The following is a 19,399-nucleotide window of genomic DNA, read 5'->3' on the forward strand; positions in this document are numbered from 1 at the left end:
TTTCTATTCCGGAAAATGATAATTTATTCAATCCATTTAGGAGTACAATTCATCGGTAATAGGGATGTCATTGAGATGACAGGTCAGAGTGCAGGCAGAGATAGAATACAAATTCATAGCCTTCTGTATCACCAGCAATGCAGGGTGGCAAGCCTGCTCGAAATTCCAAGAGGATGGTTGTTTGCGAAGTGAGTTGGTGTTTTGGCAGAGAAAATAAACACCCAACGTGGGGCTCGAACCCACGACCCTGAGATTAAGAGTCTCATGCTCTACCGACTGAGCTAGCCAGGTAACCAGTAGTGATTGTGACTTGGTTCGAATATCGTACATCCCAGTTTCTGCAAAATATGTTGATCAGTGAGTGTTGTTGATGGATCCTGTGGTGCAATCTGTTAGCGTGTTGTACTTATACAGCAGTATACACTAATTCGATGCGAAGGTTATGAGTTCAAGCCCCACCAGGATCAAGTATTCTTCTTGAAGCCTCTGCCTGTCTATTTCTATTCCGGAAAATGATAATTTATTAAATCCATTTAGGAGTACAATTCATCGGTAATAGGGATGTCATTGAGATGACAGGTCAGAGTGCAGGCAGAGATAGAATACAAATTCATAGCCTTCTGTATCACCAGCAATGCAGGGTGGCAAGCCTGCTCGAAATTCCAAGAGGATGGTTGTTTGCGAAGTGAGTTGGTGCTTCGGCAGAGAAAATAATCACCTAACTTGGGGCTCGAACACACGACCCTGAGATTAAGAGTCTCATGCTCTACCGACTGAGCTAGCCAGGTACCTCAATAGTGAGTTTGACTTGGTTCGAATATCGTACATCCCAGTTTCTGCCAAATATGGTGATCAGTGAGTGTTGTTGATGGATCCTGTGGTGCAATCTGTTCGCGTGTTGTACTTATACAGCAGTATACAGCAATTAGATGACAAGGTTATGAGTTCAAGCCCCACCAGGAGCAAGTATTCTTCTTGAAGCCTCTGCCTGTCTATTTCTATTCCGGAAAATGATAATTTATTCAATCCATTTAGGAGTACAATTCATCTGTAATAGGTATGTCATTGAGATGACAGGTCAGAGTGCAGGCAGAGATAGAATACAAATTCATAGCCTTCTGTATCGCCAGCAATGCAGGGTGGCAAGCCTGCTCGAAATTCCAAGAGGATGGTTGTTTGCGAAGTGAGTTGGTGTTTTGGCAGAGAAAATAAACACCCAACGTGGGGCTCGAACCCACGACCCTGAGATTAAGAGTCTCATGCTCTACCGACTGAGCTAGCCAGGTACCTCAATAGTGAGTTTGACTTGGTTCGAATATCGTACATTCCAGTTTCTGCAAAATATGGTGATCAGTGAGTGTTGTTGATGGATCCTGTGGTGCAATCTGTTCGCGTGTTGTACTTATACAGCAGTATACACTAATTCGATGCGAAGGTTATGAGTTCAAGCCCCACCAGGAGCAAGTATTCTTCTTGAAGCCTCTGCCTGTCTATTTCTATTCCGGAAAATGATAATTTATTCAATCCATTTAGGAGTACAATTCATCGGTAATAGGGATGTCATTGAGATGACAGGTCAGAGTGCAGGCAGAGATAGAATACAAATTCATAGCCTTCTGTATCACCAGCAATGCAGGGTGGCAAGCCTGCTCGAAATTCCAAGAGGATGGTTGTTTGCGAAGTGAGTTGGTGTTTTGGCAGAGAAAATAAACACCCAACGTGGGGCTCGAACCCACGACCCTGAGATTAAGAGTCTCATGCTCTACCGACTGAGCTAGCCAGGTAACCAGTAGTGATTGTGACTTGGTTCGAATATCGTACATCCCAGTTTCTGCAAAATATGGTGATCAGTGAGTGTTGTTGATGGATCCTGTGGTGCAATCTGTTAGCGTGTTGTACTTATACAGCAGTATACACTAATTCGATGCGAAGGTTATGAGTTCAAGCCCCACCAGGAGCAAGTATTATTCTTGAAGCCTCTGCCTGTCTATTTCTATTCCGGAAAATGATAATTTATTCAATCCATTTAGGAGTACAATTCATCGGTAATAGGTATGTCATTGAGATGACAGGTCAGAGTGCAGGCAGATATAGAATACAAATTCATAGCCTTCTGTATCACCAGCAATGCAGGGTGGCAAGCCTGCTCGAAATTCCAAGAGGATGGTTGTTTGCGAAGTGAGTTGGTGTTTTGGCAGAGAAAATAAACACCCAACGTGGGGCTCGAACCCACGACCCTGAGATTAAGAGTCTCATGCTCTACCGACTGAGCTAGCCAGGTACCTCAATAGTGAGTTTGACTTGGTTCGAATATCGTACATCCCAGTTTCTGCAAAATATGGTGATCAGTGAGTGTTGTTGATGGATCCTGTGGTGCAATCTGTTCGCGTGTTGTACTTATACAGCAGTATACAGCAATTAGAGGACAAGGTTATGAGTTCAAGCCCCACCAGGAGCAAGTATTCTTCTTGAAGCCTCTGCCTGTCTATTTCTATTCCGGAAAATGATAATTTATTCAATCCATTTAGGAGTACAATTCATCGGTAATAGGTATGTCATTGAGATGACAGGTCAGAGTGCAGGCAGAGATAGAATACAAATTCATAGCCTGCTGTATCACCAGCAAAGCAGGGTGTCAAGCCTGCTCGAAATTCCAAGAGGATGGTTGTTTGCGAATTGAGTTGGTGCTTCGGCAGAGAAAATAATCACCTAACATGGGGCTCGAACCCACGACCCTGAGATTAAGAGTCTCATGCTCTACCGACTGAGCTAGCCAGGTACCTCAATAGTGAGTTTGACTTGGTTCGAATATCGTACATTCCAGTTTCTGCAAAATATGGTGATCAGTGAGTGTTGTTGATGGATCCTGTGGTGCAATCTGTTAGCGTGTTGTACTTATACAGCAGTATACACTAATTCGATGCGAAGGTTATGAGTTCAAGCCCCACCAGGAGCAAGTATTCTTCTTGAAGCCTCTGCCTGTCTATTTCTATTCCGGAAAATGATAATTTATTCAATCCATTTAGGAGTACAATTCATCGGTAATAGGGATGTCATTGAGATGACAGGTCAGAGTGCAGGCAGAGATAGAATACAAATTCATAGCCTGGAACCCACGACCCTGAGATTAAGAGTCTCATGCGCTACCGACTGAGCTAGCCAGGTACCTCTATATTAATATTGACTTGGTCCGAATATCATACAGCCACGTTTCTGCCAAATATGGGGTTATGTGAGAGTGTTGTTGATGGATCCTGTGGTGCATTCTGTTACCGTGTTGTACTTGTAAAGCAGTATACAGCAATTCGATGCGAAGGTTATGAGTTCAAGCCCCACCAGGAGCAAGTATTCTACTTGAAGCCTCTGCCTGTCTATTTCTATTCCGGAAAATTATAATTTATTCAATACATTTAGGAGTACAATTCATCGGTAATAGGGATATCATTGAGATGACAGGTCAGAGTTCAGGCAGAGATAGAATACAAATTCATAGCCTTCTGTATCACCAGCTATGCAGGGTGGCAAGCCTGCTCAAAATTCCAAGCGGATGGCTGTTTACGAAGTGAGTTAGTGCTTCGGCAGAGAAAATAATCACCTAACGTGGGGCTCGAACCCACGTCCCTGAGATTAAGAGTCTCATGCTCTACCAACTGAGCTAGCCAGGCACCTTTATGGTAATATTGACTTGGTTCGAATATCGTACATCGTACATCCCAGTTTCTGCAAAATATGGTGATCAGTGAGCGTTGTTGATGGATCCTGTGGTGCAATCTGTTCGCGTGTTGTACTTATACAGCAGTATACAGCAATTAGAGGACAAGGTTATGAGTTCAAGCCCCACCAGGAGCAAGTATTCTTCTTGAAGCCTCTGCCTGTCTATTTCTATTCCGGAAAATGATAATTTATTCAATCCATTTAGGAGTACAATTCATCGGTAATAGGTATGTCATTGAGATGACAGGTCAGAGTGCAGGCAGAGATAGAATACAAATTCATAGCCTGCTGTATCACCAGCAAAGCAGGGTGTCAAGCCTGCTCGAAATTCCAAGAGGATGGTTGTTTGCGAAGTGAGTTGGTGCTTTGGCAGAGAAAATAAACACCTAACGTGGGGCTCGAACCCACGACCCTGAGATTAAGAGTCTCATGCTCTACCGACTGAGCTAGCCAGGTACCTCAATAGTGAGTTTGACTTTGTTCGAATATCGTACATCCCAGTTTCTGCAAAATATGGTGATCAGTGAGTGTTGTTGATGGATCCTGTGGTGCAATCTGTTAGCGTGTTGTACTTATATAGCAGTATACACTAATTCGATGCGAAGGTTATGAGTTCAAGCCCCACCAGGAGCAAGTATTCTTCTTGAAGCCTCTGCCTGTCTATTTCTATTCCGGAAAATGATAATTTATTCAATCCATTTAGGAGTACAATTCATCGGTAATAGGGATGTCATTGAGATGACAGGTCAGAGTGCAGGCAGAGATAGAATACAAATTCATAGCCTTCTGTATCACCAGCAATGCAGGGTGGCAAGCCTGCTCGAAATTCCAAGAGGATGGTTGTTTGCGAAGTGAGTTGGTGTTTTGGCAGAGAAAATAAACACCCAACGTGGGGCTCGAACCCACGACCCTGAGATTAAGAGTCTCATGCTCTACCGACTGAGCTAGCCAGGTAACCAGTAGTGATTGTGACTTGGTTCGAATATCGTACATCCCAGTTTCTGCAAAATATGTTGATCAGTGAGTGTTGTTGATGGATCCTGTGGTGCAATCTGTTAGCGTGTTGTACTTATACAGCAGTATACACTAATTCGATGCGAAGGTTATGAGTTCAAGCCCCACCAGGAGCAAGTATTCTTCTTGAAGCCTCTGCCTGTCTATTTCTATTCCGGAAAATGATAATTTATTCAATCCATTTAGGAGTACAATTCATCGGTAATAGGTATGTCATTGAGATGACAGGTCAGAGTGCAGGCAGAGATAGAATACAAATTCATAGCCTGCTGTATCACCAGCAAAGCAGGGTGTCAAGCCTGCTCGAAATTCCAGGAGGATGGTTGTTTGCGAATTGAGTTGGTGCTTCGGCAGAGAAAATAATCACCTAACGTGGGGCTCGAACCCACGACCCTGAGATTAAGAGTCTCATGCTCTACCGACTGAGCTAGCCAGGTACCTCAATAGTGAGTTTGACTTTGTTCGAATATCGTACATCCCAGTTTCTGCAAAATATGGTGATCAGTGAGTGTTGTTGATGGATCCTGTGGTGCAATCTGTTAGCGTGTTGTACTTATATAGCAGTATACACTAATTCGATGCGAAGGTTATGAGTTCAAGCCCCACCAGGAGCAAGTATTCTTCTTGAAGCCTCTGCCTGTCTATTTCTATTCCGGAAAATGATAATTTATTCAATCCATTTAGGAGTACAATTCATCGGTAATAGGGATGTCATTGAGATGACAGGTCAGAGTGCAGGCAGAGATAGAATACAAATTCATAGCCTTCTGTATCACCAGCAATGCAGGGTGGCAAGCCTGCTCGAAATTCCAAGAGGATGGTTGTTTGCGAAGTGAGTTGGTGTTTTGGCAGAGAAAATAAACACCCAACGTGGGGCTCGAACCCACGACCCTGAGATTAAGAGTCTCATGCTCTACCGACTGAGCTAGCCAGGTAACCAGTAGTGATTGTGACTTGGTTCGAATATCGTACATCCCAGTTTCTGCAAAATATGTTGATCAGTGAGTGTTGTTGATGGATCCTGTGGTGCAATCTGTTAGCGTGTTGTACTTATACAGCAGTATACACTAATTCGATGCGAAGGTTATGAGTTCAAGCCCCACCAGGAGCAAGTATTCTTCTTGAAGCCTCTGCCTGTCTATTTCTATTCCGGAAAATGATAATTTATTCAATCCATTTAGGAGTACAATTCATCGGTAATAGGGATGTCATTGAGATGACAGGTCAGAGTGCAGGCAGAGATAGAATACAAATTCATAGCCTTCTGTATCACCAGCAAAGCAGGGTGGCAAGCCTGCTCGAAATTCCAAGAGGATGGTTGTTTGCGAAGTGAGTTGGTGCTTTGGCAGAGAAAATAAACACCCAAAGTGGGGCTCGAACCCAAGACCCTGAGATTAAGAGTCTCATGCTCTACCGACTGAGCTAGACAGGTAACCATTAGTGATTTTGACTTGGTTCGAATATCGTACATCCCAGTTTCTGCAAAATATGGTGATCAGTGAGTGTTGTTGATGGATCCTGTGGTGCAATCTGTTAGCGTGTTGTACTTATACAGCAGTATACAGTAATTTGATGCGAAGGTTATGAGTTCAAGCCCCACCAGGAGCAAGTATTCTTCTTGAAGCCTCTGCCTGTCTATTTCTATTCCGGAAAATGATAATTTATTCAATCCATTTAGGAGTACAATTCATCGGTAATAGGTATGTCATTGAGATGACAGGTCAGAGTGCAGGCAGAGATAGAATACAAATTCATAGCCTTCTGTATCACCAGCAATGCAGGGTGGCAAGCCTGCTCGAAATTCCAAGAGGATGGTTGTTTGCGAAGTGAGTTGGTGTTTTGGCAGAGAAAATAAACACCCAACGTGGGGCTCGAACCCACGACCCTGAGATTAAGAGTCTCATGCTCTACCGACTGAGCTAGCCAGGTACCTCAGTAGTGAGTTTGACTTGGTTCGAATATCGTACATCCCAGTTTCTGCAAAATATGGTGATCAGTGAGTGTTGTTGATGGATCCTGTGGTGCAATCTGTTCGCGTGTTGTACTTATACAGCAGTATACAGCAATTAGAGGACAAGGTTATGAGTTCAAGCCCCACCAGGAGCAAGTATTCTTCTTGAAGCCTCTGCCTGTCTATTTCTTGTCCGGAAAATGATAATTTATTCAATCCATTTAGGAGTACAATTCATCGGTAATAGGGATGTCATTGAGATGACAGGTCAGAGTGCAGGCAGAGATAGAATACAATTTCATAGCCTTCTGTATCACCAGCTATGCAGGGTGGCAAGCCTGCTTGAAATTCCAAGCGGATGGCTGTTTGCGAAGTGAGTTGGTTCTTCGGCAGAGAAAATAATCACCTAACGTGGGGCTCAAACCCACGACCCTGAGATTAAGAGTCTCATGCTCTACCGACTGATTTAGCCAGGTACCGTTATAGTAATATTGACTTGGTTCGAATATCATACAGCCACGTTTCTGCCAAATTTGGGGTTATGTGAGAGTGTTGTTGATGGATCCTGTGGTGCATTCTGTTACCGTGTTGTACTTGTAAAGCAGTATACAGCAATTCGATGCGAAGTTTATGAGTTCAAGCCCCACCAGGAGCAAGTATTCTTCTTGAAGCCTCTGCCTGTCTATTTCTATTCCGGAAAATGATAATTTATTCAATCCATTTAGGAGTACAATTCATCGGTAATAGGGATGTCATTGAGATGACAGGTCAGAGTGCAGGCAGAGATAGAATACAAATTCATAGCCTTCTGTATCAGCAGCAATGCCGGGTGGCAAGCCTGCTCGAAATTCCAAGAGGATGGTTGTTTGCGAAGTGAGTTGGTGCTTCGGCAGAGAAAATAATCACCTAACGTGGGGCTCAAACCCACGACCCTGAGATTAAGAGTCTCATGCTCTACCGACTGAGCTAGCCAGGTACCTCAATAGTGAGTTTGACTTGGTTCGAATATCGTACATTCCAGTTTCTGCAAAATATGGTGATCAGTGAGTGTTGTTGATGGATCCTGTGGTGCAATCTGTTCGCGTGTTGTACTTATACAGCAGTATACACTAATTCGATGCGAAGGTTATGAGTTCAAGCCCCACCAGGAGCAAGTATTCTTCTTGAAGCCTCTGCCTGTCTATTTCTATTCCGGAAAATGATAATTTATTCAATCCATTTAGGAGTACAATTCATCGGTAATAGGTATGTCATTGAGATGACAGGTCAGAGTGCAGGCAGAGATAGAATACAAATTCATAGCCTTCTGTATCACCAGCAAAGCAGGGTGTCAAGCCTGCTCGAAATTCCAAGAGGATGGTTGTTTGCGAATTGAGTTGGTGCTTCGGCAGAGAAAATAATCACCTAACGTGGGGCTCGAACCCACGACCCTGAGATTAACAGTCTCATGCTCTACAGACTGAGCTAGCCAGGTACCTCAATAGTGAGTTTGACTTTGTTCGAATATCGTACATCCCAGTTTCTGCAAAATATGGTGATCAGTGAGTGTTGTTGATGGATTCTGTGGTGCAATCTGTTAGCGTGTTGTACTTATATAGCAGTATACACTAATTCGATGCGAAGGTTATGAGTTCAAGCCCCACCAGGAGCAAGTATTCTTCTTGAAGCCTCTGCCTGTCTATTTCTATTCCGGAAAATGATAATTTATTCAATCCATTTAGGAGTACAATTCATCGGTAATAGGGATGTCATTGAGATGACAGGTCAGAGTGCAGGCAGAGATAGAATACAAATTCATAGCCTTCTGTATCACCAGCAATGCAGGGTGGCAAGCCTGCTCGAAATTCCAAGAGGATGGTTGTTTGCGAAGTGAGTTGGTGCTTTGGCAGAGAAAATAAACACCCAACGTGGGGCTCGAACCCAAGACCCTGAGATTAAGAGTCTCATGCTCTACCGACTGAGCTAGCCAGGTAACCATTAGTGATTTTGACTTGGTTCGAATATCGTACATCCCAGTTTCTGCAAAATATGGTGATCAGTGAGTGTTGTTGATGGATCCTGTGGTGCAATCTGTTAGCGTGTTGTACTTATACAGCAGTATACACTAATTCGATGTGAAGGTTATGAGTTCAAGCCCCACCAGGAGCAAGTATTCTTCTTGAAGCCTCTGCCTGTCTATTTCTATTCCGGAAAATGATAATTTATTCAATCCATTTAGGAGTACAATTCATCGGTAATAGGGATGTCATTGAGATGACAGGTCAGAGTGCAGGCAGAGATAGAATACAAATTCATAGCCTGCTGTATCACCAGCAAAGCAGGGTGTCAAGCCTGCTCGAAATTCCAAGAGGATGGTTGTTTGCGAATTGAGTTGGTGCTTCGGCAGAGAAAATAATCACCTAACGTGGGGCTCGAACCCACGACCCTGAGATTAAGAGTCTAATGCTCTACCGACTGAGCTAGCCAGGTAACTCAATAGTGAGTTTGACTTGGTTCGAATATCGTACATCCCAGTTTCTGCAAAATATGGTGATCAGTGAGTGTTGTTGATGGATCCTGTGGTGCAATCTGTTAGCGTGTTGTACTTATACAGCAGTATACACTAATTCGATGCGAAGGTTATGAGTTCAAACCCCACCAGGATCAAGTATTCTTCTTGAAGCCTCTGCCTGTCTATTTCTATTCCGGAAAATGATAATTTATAAAATCCATTTAGGAGTACAATTCATCGGTAATAGGGATGTCATTGAGATGACAGGTCAGAGTGCAGGCAGAGATAGAATACAAATTCATAGCCTTCTGTATCACCAGCAATGCAGGGTGGCAAGCCTGCTCGAAATTCCAAGAGGATGGTTGTTTGCGAAGTGAGTTGGTGCTTCGGCAGAGAAAATAATCACCTAACGTGGGGCTCGAACCCACGATTAGAGTCTCATGCTCTACCGACTGAGCTAGAGCAGGTACCTTAATCTGAGCTTTGGTGATTATTTTCTCTGCCAAAGTACCAACTCACTTCGCAAACAACCATCTGCTTGGAATTTCGAGCAGGCTTGCCACCCTGCACAGCTGGTGATCCAGAAGGCTATGAATTTGTATTCTATCTCTGCCTGCACTCTGACCTGTCATCTCAATGACATCCCTATTACCGATGAATTGTACTCCTAAATGGATTGAATAAATTATCATTTTCCGGAATAGAAATAGACAGGCAGAGGCTTCAAGAAGAATACTTGCTCCTGGTGGGGCTTGAACTCATAACCTTCGCATCGAATTAGTGTATACTGCTGTATAAGTACAACACGCTAACAGATTGCACCACAGGATCCATCAACAACACTCACTGATCACCATATTTTGCAGAAACTGGGATGTACGATATTCGAACCAAGTCAAACTCACTATTGAGGTACCTGGCTAGCTCAGTCGGTAGAGCATGAGACTCTTAATCTCAGGGTCGTGGGTTTGAGCCCCAAGTTTTTGATTATTTTCTCTGCCAAACACCAACTCACTTCGCAAACAACCATCCTCTTGGAATTTCGAGCAGGCTTGCAACCCTGCATTGTTGGTGATACAGAAGGCTATGAATTTGTATTCTATCTCTGTCTGCACTCTGACCTGTCATCTCAATGATATTATACTACATAGTAACATGGTTCAGTATTATACTACACAGTAACATGGTTCAGTAATGTAACATGGTTCAGTATTATACTACACAGTAACATGGTTCAGTATTATACTACACAGTAACATGGTTCAGTAATGTAACATGGTTCAGTATTATACTACACAGTAACGTGGTTCAGTACTATACTACACAGTAACGTGGTTCAGTATTATACTACACAGTAACGTGGTTCAGTACTATACTACACAGTAACATAGTTCAGTACTATACTACACAGTAACATGGTTCAGTATTATACTACACAGTAACGTGGTTCAGTATTATACTACACAGTAACGTGGTTCAGTACTATACTACACAGTAACATAGTTCAGTACTATACTACACAGTAACATGATTCAGTACTATACTACACAGTAACATGGTTCAGTACTATACTACACAGTAACATGGTTCAGTACTATACTACACAGTAACATGGTTCAGTACTATACTACACAGTAACATGGTTCAGTACTATACTACACAGTAACATGGTTCAGTAATGTAACATGGTTCAGTATTATACTACACAGTAACATGGTTCAGTACTATACTACACAGTAACATGGTTCAGTACTATACTACACAGTAACATGGTTCAGTACTATACTACACAGTAACATGGTTCAGTATTATACTACACAGTAACATGGTTCAGTACTATACTACACAGTAACATGGTTCAGTACTATACTACACAGTAACATGGTTCAGTACTATACTACACAGTAACATGATTCAGTACTATACTACACAGTAACATGGTTCAGTACTATACTACACAGTAACATGGTTCAGTATTATACTACACAGTAACATGGTTCAGTAATATACTACACAGTAACATGGTTCAGTACTATACTACACAGTAACATGGTTCAGTATTATACTACACAGTAACATGGTTCAGTATTATACTACACAGTAACATGGTTCAGTAATATACTACACAGTAACATGGTTCAGTACTATACTACACAGTAACATGGTTCAGTATTATACTACACAGTAACATGGTTCAGTATTATACTACACAGTAACATGGTTCAGTACTATACTACACAGTAACATGGTTCAGTATTATACTACACAGTTACATGGTTCAGTACTATACTACACAGTAACATGGTTCAGTACTATACTACACAGTAACATGGTTCAGTATTATACTACACAGTAACATGGTTCATTACTATACTACACAGTAACATGGTTCAGTATTATACTACACAGTAACATGGTTCAGTACTATACTACACAGTAACATGATTCAGTACTATACTACACAGTAACATGGTTCAGTACTATACTACACAGTAACATGGTTCAGTACTATACTACACAGTAACATGGTTCAGTATTATACTACACAGTAACATGGTTCAGTATTATACTACACAGTAACATGGTTCAGTACTATACTACACAGTAACATGGTTCAGTACTATACTACACAGTAACATGGTTCAGTACTATACTACACAGTAACATGGCTTCATCTGTCATTATTAACTAAAGACTAACTGTTGTCTGTATTGGTCGTTCCGATAGTTGATGTCTGAAAGTATCGTTTAATCCAGGAGACTTCTCTGTGACGCTATATGGATGACATTGCTCTGAGTGCCTGTCTGCTAACTGAATTACAACACGTATATAGTTAAGAGTTTGACAATCTAATGTATTATTCTCTGCTACAGTAACACTGAATATAATGACACAGACTCTCAAGGTGACATCACAGGAACTCTCACATTCAGTCTGAAACAATTAGCGACTTTTTGTCTGAAGAGATGAGAATCTATGAGGACAGATTATTACCAAGGACCATTTTATATTGCTTTTTTTTTTTATTAAAAAATCCAATTAACTCCTGAAAGCTGGTGGCTTTCGACAGACGACGGGTCGTTATTGTGCTGTTGGAAAGACATTGTTGGGTCGGAAACTGGCATCTTTTCAGAACCAGTCTGGCAGGCAGCTGAACAGAAAAGGTTTCGGTGAACAATCAACCGCTTGGCTCCGAAAAAGACCTGAGTTGGCACTTCTTGTCTTTTTTTTCCATCATAGATGTATCTAACTCACAGAGATGTTTAACTCACAGAGAGCCAGACCATTTAAAACATGGACATTTGTCACATTGGATCGATGGAGTCCAGTCTGTATTGTAGTCTTGTTATAACAGCTTTTCTCCCTATGGAGGCTAGGACAACAGTCTGACTGAGACAGTAGTTTCCTGACCTCCTAGTCAGGTTCATCAGTGACTGAGACAGTAGTTTACTGACCTCCTAGTCAGGTTCATCAGTGACTAGGACAACAGTCTGACTGAGACAGTAGTTTACTGACCTCCTAGTCAGGTTCATCAGTGACTAGGACAACAGTCTGACTGAGACAGTAGTTTACTGACCTCCTAGTCAGGTTCATCAGTGACTGAGACAGTAGTTTACTGACCTCCTAGTCAGGTTCATCAGTGACTGAGACAGTAGTTTACTGACCTCCTAGTCAGGTTCATCAGTGACTAGGACAACAGTCTGACTGAGACAGTAGTTCACTGACCTCCTAGTCAGGTTCATCAGTGACTAGGACAACAGTCTGACTGAGACAGTAGTTTACTGACCTCCTAGTCAGGTTCATCAGTGACTGAGACAGTAGTTTACTGACCTCCTAGTCAGGTTCATCAGTGACTAGGACAACAGTCTGACTGAGACAGTAGTTTACTGACCTCCTAGTCAGGTTCATCAGTGACTAGGACAACAGTCTGACTGAGACAGTAGTTTACTGACCTCCTAGTCAGGTTCATCAGTGACTAGGACAACAGTCTGACTGAGACAGTAGTTTACTGACCTCCTAGTCAGGTTCATCAGTGACTAGGACAACAGTCTGACTGAGACAGTAGTTTACTGACCTCCTAGTCAGGTTCATCAGTGACTAGGACAACAGTCTGACTGAGACAGTAGTTTCCTGACCTCCTAGTCAGGTTCATCAGTGACTGAGACAGTAGTTTACTGACCTCCTAGTCAGGTTCATCAGTGACTGAGACAGTAGTTTACTGACCTCCTAGTCAGGTTCATCAGTGACTAGGACAACAGTCTGACTGAGACAGTAGTTTACTGACCTCCTAGTCAGGTTCATCAGTGACTAGGACAACAGTCTGACTGAGACAGTAGTTTACTGACCTCCTAGTCAGGTTCATCAGTGACTGAGACAGTAGTTTCCTGACCTCCTAGTCAGGTTCATCAGTGACTGAGACAGTAGTTTACTGACCTCCTAGTCAGGTTCATCAGTGACTAGGACAACAGTCTGACTGAGACAGTAGTTTCCTGACCTCCTAGTCAGGTTCATCAGTGACTGAGACAGTAGTTTACTGACCTCCTAGTCAGGTTCATCAGTGACTGAGACAGTAGTTTCCTGACCTCCTAGTCAGGTTCATCAGTGACTAGGACAACAGTCTGACTGAGACAGTAGTTTCCTGACCTCCTAGTCAGGTTCATCAGTGGCTGGGACAACAGTCTGACTGAGACAGTAGTTTACTGACCTCCTAGTCAGGTTCATCAGTGACTGAGACAGTAGTTTACTGACCTCCTAGTCAGGTTCATCAGTGACTAGGACAACAGTCTGACTGAGACAGTAGTTTACTGACCTCCTAGTCAGGTTCATCAGTGACTAGGACAACAGTCTGACTGAGACAGTAGTTTACTGACCTCCTAGTCAGGTTCATCAGTGACTGAGACAGTAGTTTCCTGACCTCCTAGTCAGGTTCATCAGTGACTAGGACAACAGTCTGACTGAGACAGTAGTTTACTGACCTCCTAGTCAGGTTCATCAGTGACGGAGACAGTAGTTTACTGACCTCCTAGTCAGGTTCATCAGTGACTGAGACAGTAGTTTACTGACCTCCTAGTCAGGTTCATCAGTGACTAGGACAACAGTCTGACTGAGACAGTAGTTTACTGACCTCCTAGTCAGGTTCATCAGTGACTAGGACAACAGTCTGACTGAGACAGTAGTTTACTGACCTCCTAGTCAGGTTCATCAGTGACTGAGACAGTAGTTTCCTGACCTCCTAGTCAGGTTCATCAGTGACTAGGACAACAGTCTGACTGAGACAGTAGTTTACTGACCTCCTAGTCAGGTTCATCAGTGACGGAGACAGTAGTTTACTGACCTCCTAGTCAGGTTCATCAGTGACTGAGACAGTAGTTTACTGACCTCCTAGTCAGGTTCATCAGTGACTAGGACAACAGTCTGACTGAGACAGTAGTTTACTGACCTCCTAGTCAGGTTCATCAGTGACTAGGACAACAGTCTGACTGAGACAGTAGTTTACTGACCTCCTAGTCAGGTTCATCAGTGACGGTTACAGTAGTTTACTGACCTCCTAGTCAGGTTCATCAGTGACTAGGACAACAGTCTGATTGAGACAGACTGAGACAGTAGTTTCCTGACCTCCTCGTCAGGTTCATCAGCCAGTTACACTATAGAGAGAATAGCAAGAACACAGCATTGTCCAACTAATGTATGTCAGTATAATATATGAGATTAGACAAAGAAGATATCAAGATACAAAACTCCCAATCCAGCAGGAAACGACAAAGAGCATCACCTCTGACTGCACTGTATAACGTCTCATCGTTACAGAACACAGATATCTCTGGTTAACAACAGGTACAATTATCTCTTTGTCCTCCTGATAAATTCTAGCCTGGTTACCATCTCTGTTCAGCTACTACATTCCACCCCTTGCCTCTCCTTTCATTTGTCAAAGAATATGACACGGACTTCATGGAGTGGAGTGTTAGCTTTTAAAAAATAAAATAATAAATGGTACCCAGGCTATAGAAATTAATCGCTAAAAGATGAAATGTAGAAATGTTCTGAAAGCAAAAGATACGAAAATAAAGAGCTGAAAGTTTTTTGAGTCATTAGTTATACAGAAACAACACGATGGAGATGAAAAATGTGCCAGATATAAACATCTTCTGATATTTACATCAAGAGATTGTCTTTGTTTTTAGTTGGTGGCTTTGATCAGTCAGAAAGGAATAACTGACCTTGAAAGGAGGACGTCTGTTGTGATTGACATCTCTAGTTACCATGGTGATACCTCCTGTCGCTTCCTCTGGGAGATGTAGTGGAATGAGGGGGGATTTAAAGAGCGACTCAAGAAACAATGTTTTAGTTTCAACCGTATTCTCTATGCTGATTGCAGTAGTCTCTGAAGGTGAATATCTCTATACTGATTACAGTAGTCTCTGAAGGTGAATATCTCTATACTGATCACAGAAGTCTCTGAAGGTGAATATCTCTATACTGATTACTCTGAAGGTAGTATCTCTAAGGTGAATATCTCTATACTGATTACAGTAGTCTCTGAAGGTGAATATCTCTATACTGATTACAGTAGTCTCTGAAGGTGAATATCTCTATACTGATTACAGTAGTCTCTGAAGGTGAATATCTCTATACTGATTACAGTAGTCTCTGAAGGTGAATATCTCTATACTGATTAGAGATGTCTCTGAAGGTGAATATCTAATAATAATAATAATAATAATATATGCCATTTAGCAGACGTCTTTATCCAATATCTCTTTACTGACTTACAGTCATGTGTGCATACATTATACGTATGGGTGGTCCCGGGATCGAACCCACTACCCTGGCGTTACAAGCGCCATGCTCTACCAACTGAGCTACAGAAGGACCAGATCTCTATACTGATTACAGTAGTCTCTGAAGGTGAATATATATGCTGATCACAGAAGTCTCTGAAGGTGAATATCTCTATACTGATTACAGTAGTCTCTGAAGGTGAATATCTCTATACTGATTACAGTAGTCTCTGAAGGTGAATATCTCTATACTGATTAGAGATGTCTCTGAAGGTGAATATCTCTATACTGATTACAGTAGTCTCTGAAGGTGAATATCTCTATACTGATTACAGTAGTCTCTGAAGGTGAATATCTCTATACTGATTACAGATGTCTCTGAAGGTGAATATCTCTATACTGATTACAGTAGTCTCTGAAGGTGAATATCTCTATACTGATTACAGTAGTCTCTGAAGGTGAATATCTCTATACTGATTACAGTAGTCTCTGAAGGTGAATATCTCTATACTGATTACAGTAGTCTCTGAAGGTGAATATCTATACTGATTACAGTAGTTTCTGAAGGTGAATATCTATACTGATTACAGTAGTCTCTGAAGGTGAATATCTCTATACTGATTACAGTAGTCTCTGAAGGTGAATATCTCTATACTGATTACAGTAGTCTCTGAAGGTGAATATCTATACTGATTACAGTAGTTTCTGAAGGTGAATATCTATACTGATTACAGTAGTCTCTGAAGGTGAATAGCTATACTGATTACAGTAGTCTCTGAAGGTGAATATCTCTATACTGATTACAGTAGTCTCTGAAGGTGAATATCTAAGAGAATGTTAGTGCCTTAAATGTAGGTTAGGTTGTATTGACACATACCTCAAACTATGTATAGTTAGAATAGACTTCCTACAGCCACAGCTGCTATAGACTGTCAGAGCTACTATCTACTGCATGGGGATCTACTGCTATGGCAGGAGGAGGGGGGGGGTAGAGCCACTGTCTACTGCATGGGGATCTACTGCTATGACAGGAGGGGGGAGGGGTCAGAGCCACTAACTACTGCATGGGGATCTACTGCTATGGCAGGAAGGAGGGGGAGGGGTCAGAGCCACTATCTACTGCATGGGGATCTACTGCTATGGCAGGAGGGGGGGGGCAGAGACACAATCTACTGCATGGGGATCTACTGCTATGGCAGGAGGGGGGGCAGAGACACTATCTACTGCATGGGGATCTACTGCTATGGCAGGAGGAGGGGGGGGGGGGCAGAGACACTATCTACTGCATGGGGATCTACTGCTCTGACAGGAGGAGGGGGGCAGAGCCACTGTCTACTGCATGGGGATCTACTGCTATGACAGGAGGGGGGAGGGGTCAGAGCCACTAACTACTGCATGGGGATCTACTGCTATGGCAGGAAGGAGGGGGAGGGGTCAGAGCCACTATCTACTGCATGGGGATCTACTGCTATGGCAGGAGGGGGGGGAGGAGACACAATCTACTGCATGGGGATCTACTGCTATGGCAGGAGGGGGGGCAGAGACACTATCTACTGCATGGGGATCTACTGCTATGGCAGGAGGAGGGGGTCAGAGCCACTATCTACTGCATGGGGATCTACTGCTATGACAGGAGGAGGGGGGGAGGGGTCAGAGCCACTATCTACTGCATGGGGATCTACTGCTATGGCAGGAGGAGGGGGGGGTCAGAGCCATTATCTACTGCATGGGGATCTACTGCTATGACAGGAGGAGGGGGGGGGTCAGAGCCACTATCTACTGCATGGGGATCTACTGCTATGGCAGGAGGAGGGGAGGGGTCAGAGCCACTATCTACTGCATGGGGATCTACTGCCATGGCAGGAAGGAGGGGGAGACAGCCAGTGATGCTAGTTAACATGTTACTGTAGTGGGCTAAATCAGGGTCACACAGAGTGTTTCTTGGTAGTCTGAAACAAATCTACTTTGAAACAGAAGTATCCCCTCACACGCATGGTTATGGGCTAAAAGAAAGAAGACACCTACACAACGTTAGACATTGAGCTGACATTTATTCCAGTTTGATTTTGCATTCCAATAATACACTTTATAAACATCACAGACGACTGAAATATAACACAACCGTTTGATGTAGAAATATAGTATTTGGGGAGGTTTAAAAACAATGATGTTTATTCATTCTGATATCGTGAGGCCACTAGGTCATTTGACTGCAGGAAAGGGCTAACCTGAAGAGAAGCAGGCAGAGCTCTGACTGCAGGAAAGGGCTAACCTAAGGAGAAGCAGGCAGGGAGAAGCAGGTAGAGCTCTGACTACAGGAAAGGGTTAAACTGAGGAGAAGCAGGCAGAGCTCTGACTACAGGAAAGGGCTAACCTAAGGAGAAGCAGGCAGGGAGAAGCAGGTAGAGCTCTGACTACAGGAAAGGGTTAAACTGAGGAGAAGCAGGCAGAGCTCTGACTACAGGAAAGGGCTAACCTGAAGAGAAGCAGGCAGAGCTCTGACTACAGGAAAGGGCTAACCTGAAGAGAAGCAGGCAGAGCTCTGACTACAGGAAAGGGCTAACCTGAAGAGAAGCAGGCAGAGCTCTGACTACAGGAAAGGGCTAACCTAAGGAGAAGCAGGCAGAGCTCTGACTGTAGGAAAGGGCTAACCTGAGGAGAAGCAGGCAGAGCTCTGACTACAGGAAAGGGCTAACCTAAGGAGAAGCAGGCAGAGCTCTGACTGTAGGAAAGGGCTAACCTAAGGAGAAGCAGGCAGAGCTCTGACTGCAGGAAAGGGCTAAACTGAGGAGAAGCAGGCAGAGCAGGCATTAACACAGTCCCAGACAGCCTATTAGCTGAAGTGGATTTTAATTAGCTATTTTCCAGTTAGCAAGCAGGAAAATTATCAGCCCCCTTTAACACCCCTGAGACAACCCCGCACACATACATTCTCTCTCTCTCTCTCTCTCTCTCTCTCTCTCTCTCTCTCTCTCTCTCTCTCTCTCTCTCTCTCTCTCTCTCTATATATATATATATATATATATATATATATATATATATATTTATCCTCTCTCTCTTTCTCTCTTTCTCTCTCTCTCTTTCTCTCTTTCTCTCTTTGTCTCCTCTCAATTCAATTTAATTTAAAGGGCTTTATTGGCATGGGAAACATATGTTAACATTGCCAAAGCAAGTGAAATAGATAATGCACATGAACAGTAAATATTACACTCACAAAAGTTCCAAAAGACTAAGGACATTACAAATGTCATATTATGTCTATATACAGTGTTGTAACAATGTACAACTAGTTCATGTACAAAAAGGAAAATAAATCAGCATAAATATGGGTTGTATTTACAATGGTGTTTGTTCTTCATTGGTTGACCTTTTCTTGTGACAACAGGTCACACATCTTGCTGCTGTGATGGGTTTGTTTTCAAATTCTTTGTGGGTCTGTGTAATCTG

At 42.8% G+C, this 19,399-nt stretch overlaps 11 non-coding genes across 11 annotated transcripts; all 11 read right to left on the reverse strand.

Moving 5' to 3' along the window:
- Positions 1-218: 218 nt before the first annotated feature.
- Positions 219-291, reverse strand: trnak-cuu. Its single transcript has one exon. It is a non-coding gene; the product is annotated as a tRNA-Lys (tRNA).
- A 922-nt stretch (positions 292-1,213) lies between these two features.
- trnak-cuu lies at positions 1,214-1,286 on the reverse strand. Its single transcript has one exon. It is a non-coding gene; the product is annotated as a tRNA-Lys (tRNA).
- Positions 1,287-1,711: 425 nt separating this feature from the next.
- trnak-cuu lies at positions 1,712-1,784 on the reverse strand. The gene has a single exon. It is a non-coding gene; the product is annotated as a tRNA-Lys (tRNA).
- A 424-nt stretch (positions 1,785-2,208) lies between these two features.
- trnak-cuu lies at positions 2,209-2,281 on the reverse strand. Its single transcript has one exon. It is a non-coding gene; the product is annotated as a tRNA-Lys (tRNA).
- Positions 2,282-3,592: 1,311 nt separating this feature from the next.
- Positions 3,593-3,665, reverse strand: trnak-cuu. The gene has a single exon. It is a non-coding gene; the product is annotated as a tRNA-Lys (tRNA).
- A 432-nt stretch (positions 3,666-4,097) lies between these two features.
- Positions 4,098-4,170, reverse strand: trnak-cuu. Its single transcript has one exon. It is a non-coding gene; the product is annotated as a tRNA-Lys (tRNA).
- Positions 4,171-4,595: 425 nt separating this feature from the next.
- Positions 4,596-4,668, reverse strand: trnak-cuu. The gene has a single exon. It is a non-coding gene; the product is annotated as a tRNA-Lys (tRNA).
- A 424-nt stretch (positions 4,669-5,092) lies between these two features.
- On the reverse strand, positions 5,093-5,165 carry trnak-cuu. The gene has a single exon. It is a non-coding gene; the product is annotated as a tRNA-Lys (tRNA).
- Positions 5,166-5,590: 425 nt separating this feature from the next.
- trnak-cuu lies at positions 5,591-5,663 on the reverse strand. Its single transcript has one exon. It is a non-coding gene; the product is annotated as a tRNA-Lys (tRNA).
- A 921-nt stretch (positions 5,664-6,584) lies between these two features.
- On the reverse strand, positions 6,585-6,657 carry trnak-cuu. Its single transcript has one exon. It is a non-coding gene; the product is annotated as a tRNA-Lys (tRNA).
- A 1,423-nt stretch (positions 6,658-8,080) lies between these two features.
- On the reverse strand, positions 8,081-8,153 carry trnan-guu. Its single transcript has one exon. It is a non-coding gene; the product is annotated as a tRNA-Asn (tRNA).
- Positions 8,154-19,399: the final 11,246 nt, after the last annotated feature.

The sequence above is a fragment of the Oncorhynchus gorbuscha genome, unplaced genomic scaffold, assembly GCF_021184085.1.
Source record: "Oncorhynchus gorbuscha isolate QuinsamMale2020 ecotype Even-year unplaced genomic scaffold, OgorEven_v1.0 Un_scaffold_2225, whole genome shotgun sequence".
Classification (NCBI taxonomy): Eukaryota; Metazoa; Chordata; class Actinopteri; order Salmoniformes; family Salmonidae; genus Oncorhynchus; species Oncorhynchus gorbuscha.